At 42.5% G+C, this 7,207-nt stretch overlaps 1 pseudogene; it reads right to left on the reverse strand.

Annotated features, from left to right (window-relative positions):
* Positions 1-2,777: 2,777 nt before the first annotated feature.
* LOC105512641 lies at positions 2,778-4,363 on the reverse strand (annotated as a pseudogene).
* Between the last annotated feature and the right edge of the window lie 2,844 nt (positions 4,364-7,207).

Raw genomic sequence — 7,207 nt, forward strand, 5'->3', positions numbered from 1 at the left:
TGCCTATAATCCCAGCTACTTATGAGGCTGAGGCAGGAAGATTGAGTCAAGGAGGTCGAGACCAATCTGGGGAACAAAGTGATCTTCCTCCACCTCTAAGAAACTTTTTTTTAAGTTGCAATAAATGTTTTGAAGAAAAACAAAGCAAGGTAGTGAGCTGAGAGTGGTGAGGGTTTATTTATTTATTTTGCATTTATTTATTTTTACTTAATTCACATCTATTTATTTTGCATTTATTAATTGCATTTATTTATTTTTAAAATTGGACTGGGCCTGGTAGCAGATGCCTGTAATCTCAGTACTTTCAAAGGCTGAGGCAGAAGGATCACTTGAGTCCAAGTGTTGAGGACCAGCCTCTGCAACATAGTGAGATCCCATTTCTACAAAAAATACAAAAATTAGCTGGCCATGGTGGTGTGTGCTTGTAGTCCCACCTACGCAGGAGGCTGAGGCAGGAGAATGGATTGAGTCTGGGAGGTCAAGGCTGCAGTGAGCCATGATCGTGCCACTGCACTCCAGCCTAGGCAACAGAGCAAGACTTTGTCTCTATATTTGGGGAGGAGCACAGGGAACAGAGTGCAGGCATGAGTGCCAGGCCATCTGAGTCTGGAGCTCCATCTGAGGGGGCTGGCAGTGCGCAGCTCCTTGATCTGGGTTGCAGTAAGGTAGGAATTGAGATTTTGTCCATACTGAAGATGGGAAGACTGAGACACAGCAAGGTGAAGAAACTTGCCAGAGGCCCATCAGCTGCTAGGCAACCCAAGTGGAACCAGAACCCAGGTGGTGTGGTTCCAGAGCTTGTGTACTTGCTGCTGTACCTTTTATTATATTGTATATATTTATATATTTATGGTGTATAACATGATGTTTAGATTGGGTGGCTATTTTAACAGAATGATCAGAGACAGCCTCATGAAGAGCTGCTTTTTTTTTGGACAGGTCTTGTTCTGTCTCCCTGGCTGGAATGAAGTGGTGTGATCATGGCTCATCGAAGCCTGGACCTCCTGGACTCAGGTGATCCTCCTGCCTCAGCCTTCTGAGTAGCAGGGACTACAGGCATGCACTACTACTCCCAGCTATTCTGTTTTATTTTTATTTTTATAGAGGCAAGGTCTTGCTATGTTGCTTGGGCTGGTCTTGAACTCCTGCAGCACAAGCAATCCTCCTGCCTCAGCCTCCCAAAGTGCTGTGATTACAGGTGTAAGCCATCATTCCTAGTCTATCCTTTTTATTTTTGAGGTATGATTTACATACAAAAAAGTACACTAATATGAAGAGTACAGCTCAATTACTTGTTACATTTATAGACAGTGTATAAGCACCAGCCAAATTACAATTTAGAACATTTTCAGCACCAGGAAATTTCCTCTTTCCCAGTCTCCACCCGAGAGGTCACCACTATACTTACTGCTCTCACCCTCAATTACTTTTGCCATTATCTGGCTTTTTTTCACTAAACATAATGTCAGTGAGATTCAAACATGTGGTTGTGCATGTCAGTTCATTATTATTGCTGTGTATTTCTCCATGGATATTCCATGCTTGTTTATTCATTCTCCTTTTGATGGATGTGAGGGTCGATACCATTTTTGGCTGTTATGAATAAAGCTGCTATAAACATTGATTTGTAGGAGTTCTTTGTATATTCTGGATATGAGTTCCTTTTTCAGTTTTAATTTATTTTTATCACTCTTTCTTTATGATCCAGATATTTTAAAATGCAAAGAAAATCAACTTTTAGGCCGGGTGCAGTGGCTCACACCTGTAATCCCAGCACTTTGGGAGGCCAAGGCTGGCAGAACAGTGGAGGTCAGCAGTTCAAGACCAGCCTGGCCAACATGGAGAAATCTTGTCTCTACTAAAAACATAAAAATTAGCCAGGCATGGTGGTGGATGCCTGTAATCTCAGTTTCTTGAGAGGCTGAGGCAGGAAAGCCGCTTGAACCCAGGAGGCGGAGGTTGCAGTGAGCTGAGATTGCACCACTGTACTCCATCCTAGGTGACAGAGCAAGACTCAGTCTCAAAAAAAAAAAAAAAGAAAGAAAGAAGGAAAAAAGAAAAGAAAATTGACTTTCAATTATATCTTCAGGGACAGGCACTAAAAATCCTCAGACTGCAAATGAGTTATACAAATGAAAATATCAAATGGAGATCCAGTTATCAAAATGAAAGCACTCAACATATTAAAAGTTCACAAGTATTTGTATAGAGCACGTAAAAAAGTCAGCTTGTTAACTAACTACTGTGATTTTAAAGAACTATTGCAGAGGTCTGAAGAAAATAGACTTATTAGTTAACTTATAAAGAGATGAAAGAACTTGAAACAAGCATTAAAAAGAAATTTGTGCCTTTATTAGAATGTTGTTAGGCTTTAAATATGCCAATTTTGGTAATCAAATTATAGTTGTTCTTGTTATTTTATAAGAAATGACACTACAGACCTGCAATACTGGTTCTGGTTCAACACTCTTGTCTTTACTGTTTTTTTAAAAGCAAGAAACAGAATGTGAGTAATCAGAAAGCAGCAGCTGGCATCAGTTAATCTAAGATATTAGCTCTTAGTTTCAAAAGGACTTGCAAATAAAACCTTTTGGGGAGAAGGAGTGGAGGGGTATGGAAGCACTCCATAATAACTGGAATCCCATTAGTGTGTATGCCAAGTCTCATGGGGCTATTTTTTAAATTTATCCTTTACTTGTTCATGATTTTTCTCTCAAACACAATTTTTCTTTGACTTTTTATCCTCAAAGTATAAAAAGTATGAAATATAAACAAGCTCTTGCATTGCACACTTAGAAGTGTACAATTAAATCATTATAGAGCTATCTACACACTGATAATACACACTGATAAATCCCATCAAATCTTGGATAATTCATTAACATACAAAACACCAGGGCATAGAAAGAACTAAAACCCACTTCTTTTGTTACACATAAGATTCAAATATTCAATCTAAAAAAAATAGAATCACTTTCATTCTCTTCTACATTTGCATGTTGATACACTTATTAAAATATTCCTGTATAATCATGTTTTGTCTTACTATTTCAAGTCATGTTTAAAACCTCAAAACCAGCCATCCAGACAAAACGTAATGAGAAAGGTTATCTCTTCTCCACCTCCCTAACCCCAATAACTATGAAGTCATTTTTATGACATGACTCCAAACACCGGATTGTGACGGAAAATGCTAGGTCCAATTTCTTCATAATCACTTTTAGTATGGCATACTTGGTAGAACTCTGGCGTGGAAGTCAGCATTGATCCTCCAAACCAAACTGCATATGGCTGCATATGGTGTGTAATGACTTGTACATCAATAGATTTTGGCTTCAATCTACTGCCACTCAATTCCTTACTTAATTTAAGCCAGGCTACTACATACGGTTCTTTTCAAATCTCTTTGCAAGTGATATCCAAAGTCGCTGAACATGGTTGAACCTACAGAGAGGACCATATTCTTATAGACAGGCCATCTGACATCAATAGGACAATTCTGAATTACTTCATCTGCAACTTCTGAGATAGGTTATGTAAAGTCTGGATTGGCAAACTCTGGATGAATAAAAGATTTCAAATCCCAAAAATCTCAGAAAAAACACCAAAGGAAAATTCTTTCTTTGAGATAGCATTGATTCTGGTATACTGTTTAATCCATTTTGACCTATCTGCATCATACTTGTTAAATTCTTTTACTAAATCTGGGCAGACATAACTATAGTGCTCCTTTATTGTCTTAGCAGTTTCCAGGGATTGTTTTTGAGGGATTTCTACTTCTCGGCCTCTCAGCAGTTGCAGAATAAAATGTGTTACATCTCGTCCTGGGACTGGAATGTGTTTAATACAGCTGCCAATCAAATACCCTTCAGCCATAGCAAAGACATGAGTGACACCATCTCCACTGTCTATTACTGTAGCAGTAAATGTCTGTCCTCCTACTTGTCTGGAGGTCCAAGATGCAGCTAAAGCAAGAACAGCATGCACAGCAATGTACAAGCCTGGAACATTGAAGGACTCAAATATTACTTCAGCAGTATATTCCCTGTTTTCTGGAGTATTAAGTCGAGGTTCAGACAAAATAAAACAATGGTCTTCAGTTTCTGCCCTTAAATATTTAGGATCACTTCCTCCATAAATCTTTTCGTCAAGTCCAACTTCAACTATACCATGGTGGATTGATCACTTTTTTGCATATGTAGGTTTTTTCTACTGCTTCATCGCCAATGAAGAAGTCTTGGTCATCAACACCTTTCATCACCCTCCTTTGAGATTGATCAGCCACTTTTGCGGGCTCCTTAGCAGTGATACAGGAAAGGATGATCAACTGTGGTTCTATATTTCTGGCATATCCTAGTTTTGTATACCCCATTCTACTGCCAACCACACGGGCCTACAGCCCTGCCACCATCTCCCTCCTTGCCTGCTTCTGCTGCTGCTGCTATCTGCTCCATGCTGCTAGGGGCCAGAGATTCGTGGTAGGAGACAGGGGTTATCTGACTGACCATACACAGCTGGGCCGCCCTCACCATTGGGTAGGTAGCCAGGAAGCCCAAGCAGTAGCAAGAAAGCAGCAAGCTCAGTTGGCAGCCATCACTTCCACAACCCAGACAGGCAGGCAGTGCTCTTTTTTGGATATCTATATCTCAAATATTTTTGCCGAGTGCAGTTACTTTTTTATTCTCTTAATTCATTTTGATAAAGAGAAGTTCTTAAATTTAGTAGAGTCTAATTTATCCATCTTTTCCTTTATGGTTAGTGCTTTTATATCCTGTTTAAAAAATCTTTGCCCACCTGAAAGTCATGAATACATCCTCCTGGCTTTTTGTTTCCCAGAACGTGTTTTATCTTTCATATTTAGGTCTATGATCCAATTGAAATTAATGTTTGTATGTGATGCAAGGCAGAAGATAAGGGTCATTGTTTTTCCCATGCAGGCAGCCAATTGTTCTTACCACTTACTGAAAAGATCACCCTTTTCTATACTAAATGACAGCAACAGCCTTCGCTGTAGTTAGCTGACCTGTGAGTCTGTTTCTGGGTTGCAGTGATGTTTGAGCTGAAACATGAATGAAGTGAGTGAAGGAGGCAGCCATGGTGCTAAGGGAGACAGAATATTACAGGGCCTAGACTAGGGTGAGGCCTTTTCCTTGGGCAAAAATTTAAGGGGGCACCAAAAACCTCAGTAATTAAGGTAAAGAATACCTTAATGCACTATTAAAACATCAGAATAAATGTAGAAAATCCATAATAAACTATATATCAGAATTGTACATAAAGGCAGGATGGGTATTACTGACTTCCTTTTGTCTTGGGGGTCCCATATGGCTTGACAAGACACTGATGCATGGAGTGCTGAAGGTGGGATTGGGGAAGCAGCCAGGAAGAAGCGCCTAATCAGCTCTACCTGAAGTAAGGGAGGTGGGCATCAGAGAAAGCTGCCCAGAGGAGGTGACGTTTGTCCTGGTCTCAAAAGAAGAGTAGGTGCTTTCCAGGCAGTGCCTGGGGTAGAAGGGCATCCCAGGCAGAATACACCATGAGCTCTGCCAACAGTGGGGAGGGAGAGATGGTGACAGAAGAGGCTGGAAAGATGGGCAGAAACCAGATGGCAAAGGGCCTGTCATTCCAGTCTGAGAAGTACGAGCTTTGTTTTGAAGGTGAAGGGAAGCTATGGATGCTTTTGGAAGTGGAATTAGTACATGTGGTGTTTAGGAAGAGGTTAACCTCAGCAGGCCTCCTCCCTCTGCCATATCCCTGTCTGCTTGAGAAGTGGAATGGAAGTTACTGTCAGAGTGCGACGTCCATGAAGGGTTGAGAGCTCCAGGGGAAGGAGCCCAGAGCCAAGGACCATGAGGCTTCTACACCAGCCTTTAGTTCCCATGGGGACCTTATCCAGGTCATTGGCTCCTGTAGCTCTTGGCCTTCCAGCTGAATATGGGACTTCTCCTTCTCCATCCTCTTGGCAGGTGACCAAACACTTCCATGCTTTCTCTACTTCCATGCCACCTTCCCTAAGAGGTGGGCTCCTCTCACCTCCCATTGTCCTCTCCCTGCCTACCTGCCGCTTTGACAGTCATAGTCTTTATGCCATGGAAATTTAGGACTGGAAGGAGGTTTGTTCACAGACCATCTATGGTAGTGACTCTCAACTCTGCCTATCGATTGGAATCAGCTGGAAAACTTTAAAAGTACTGTGATGCCTGGGTCCCACCCCCTGAAACTCTGGTGTCTAAGGGATCTGGGCTGCGGCTTGGACATCTGGGGATTTCAAAGTTCCCCAGGAAATTCTAATGTGCAGCCAAAGCCAAGGGCCTCTGATGCAGTGTTTCCCAAACATCACTAATAATGCCAATTCCCTGGGACACTTGTTAAAGCTACCAGTTTTTGGACTCCACCTCAGAAGGGCCAGGGACAGGCCTCTTTCTGACTGGACTTAGGAGTAGAGTTCACAGCAACTGGGTAACTCCCTTTTCCTCTTCTTCCTCTTCCTCCTCCTCCTTCTCCCACTCCTCTTACTCCCAGCCATGAGCCTCTGAACAAGCTGTGTGTGTTTGTATGTGTGTGTGGTGCATGCTGTGGGTAGAGGAGCTACGGCTAGGGGCCCCTCACAGAGCAGTTTGCCCTGGATTCCACGCTGGGAAGTTTATTGGGCAACAGGCAGATACTCAAAGCTTCAACAAACAAGTGTAGATGAAGTCTCAGGCCTGGGGGACACTGTCCTTTCCCCCTTTTTTAGCAACTAACACCCTCCGCCGCCATGACCTGAGCCAAAATACAGGAGAAGAAGGTTGAGATAGGGGTTTGCCCCCTCCCACAATCTAGCTTTTTCCTTCCTGCCTTGGAAAAGACAATATTGGGCAGATAAGCAAGAAATTGGGTGTGGAGGTGGGTTGGGAATCAGGGATGAGGATGAGGGAAGAGAAAGGGGCCAGGCTCAAGGTGCTGGGTGGGTACTGGGGTGTGGCCCCATAGGGGGACATCAGAGACACAGAACCAGAGGTACAAGTCCCAGTGACTGAAGCTATAACACATCCCTTTAATATCCTCTGCCACAGAGAACTGCCAAGCATCAACTTGAAGGCTAGCCATAGAAGCCTTTCAAAAATTTTTTGAGTAAATGAATATGTGGAGCTCCAGGGTTGGAAGGATATACTTCAGGGGCAGCTGTTGAGGGGCAGGCTGGTTGAGCTGACACCCCACCCTGAGC

Source organism: Colobus angolensis, unplaced genomic scaffold (assembly GCF_000951035.1).
Source record: "Colobus angolensis palliatus isolate OR3802 unplaced genomic scaffold, Cang.pa_1.0 Scaffold216, whole genome shotgun sequence".
NCBI classification, from domain to species: Eukaryota; Metazoa; Chordata; class Mammalia; order Primates; family Cercopithecidae; genus Colobus; species Colobus angolensis.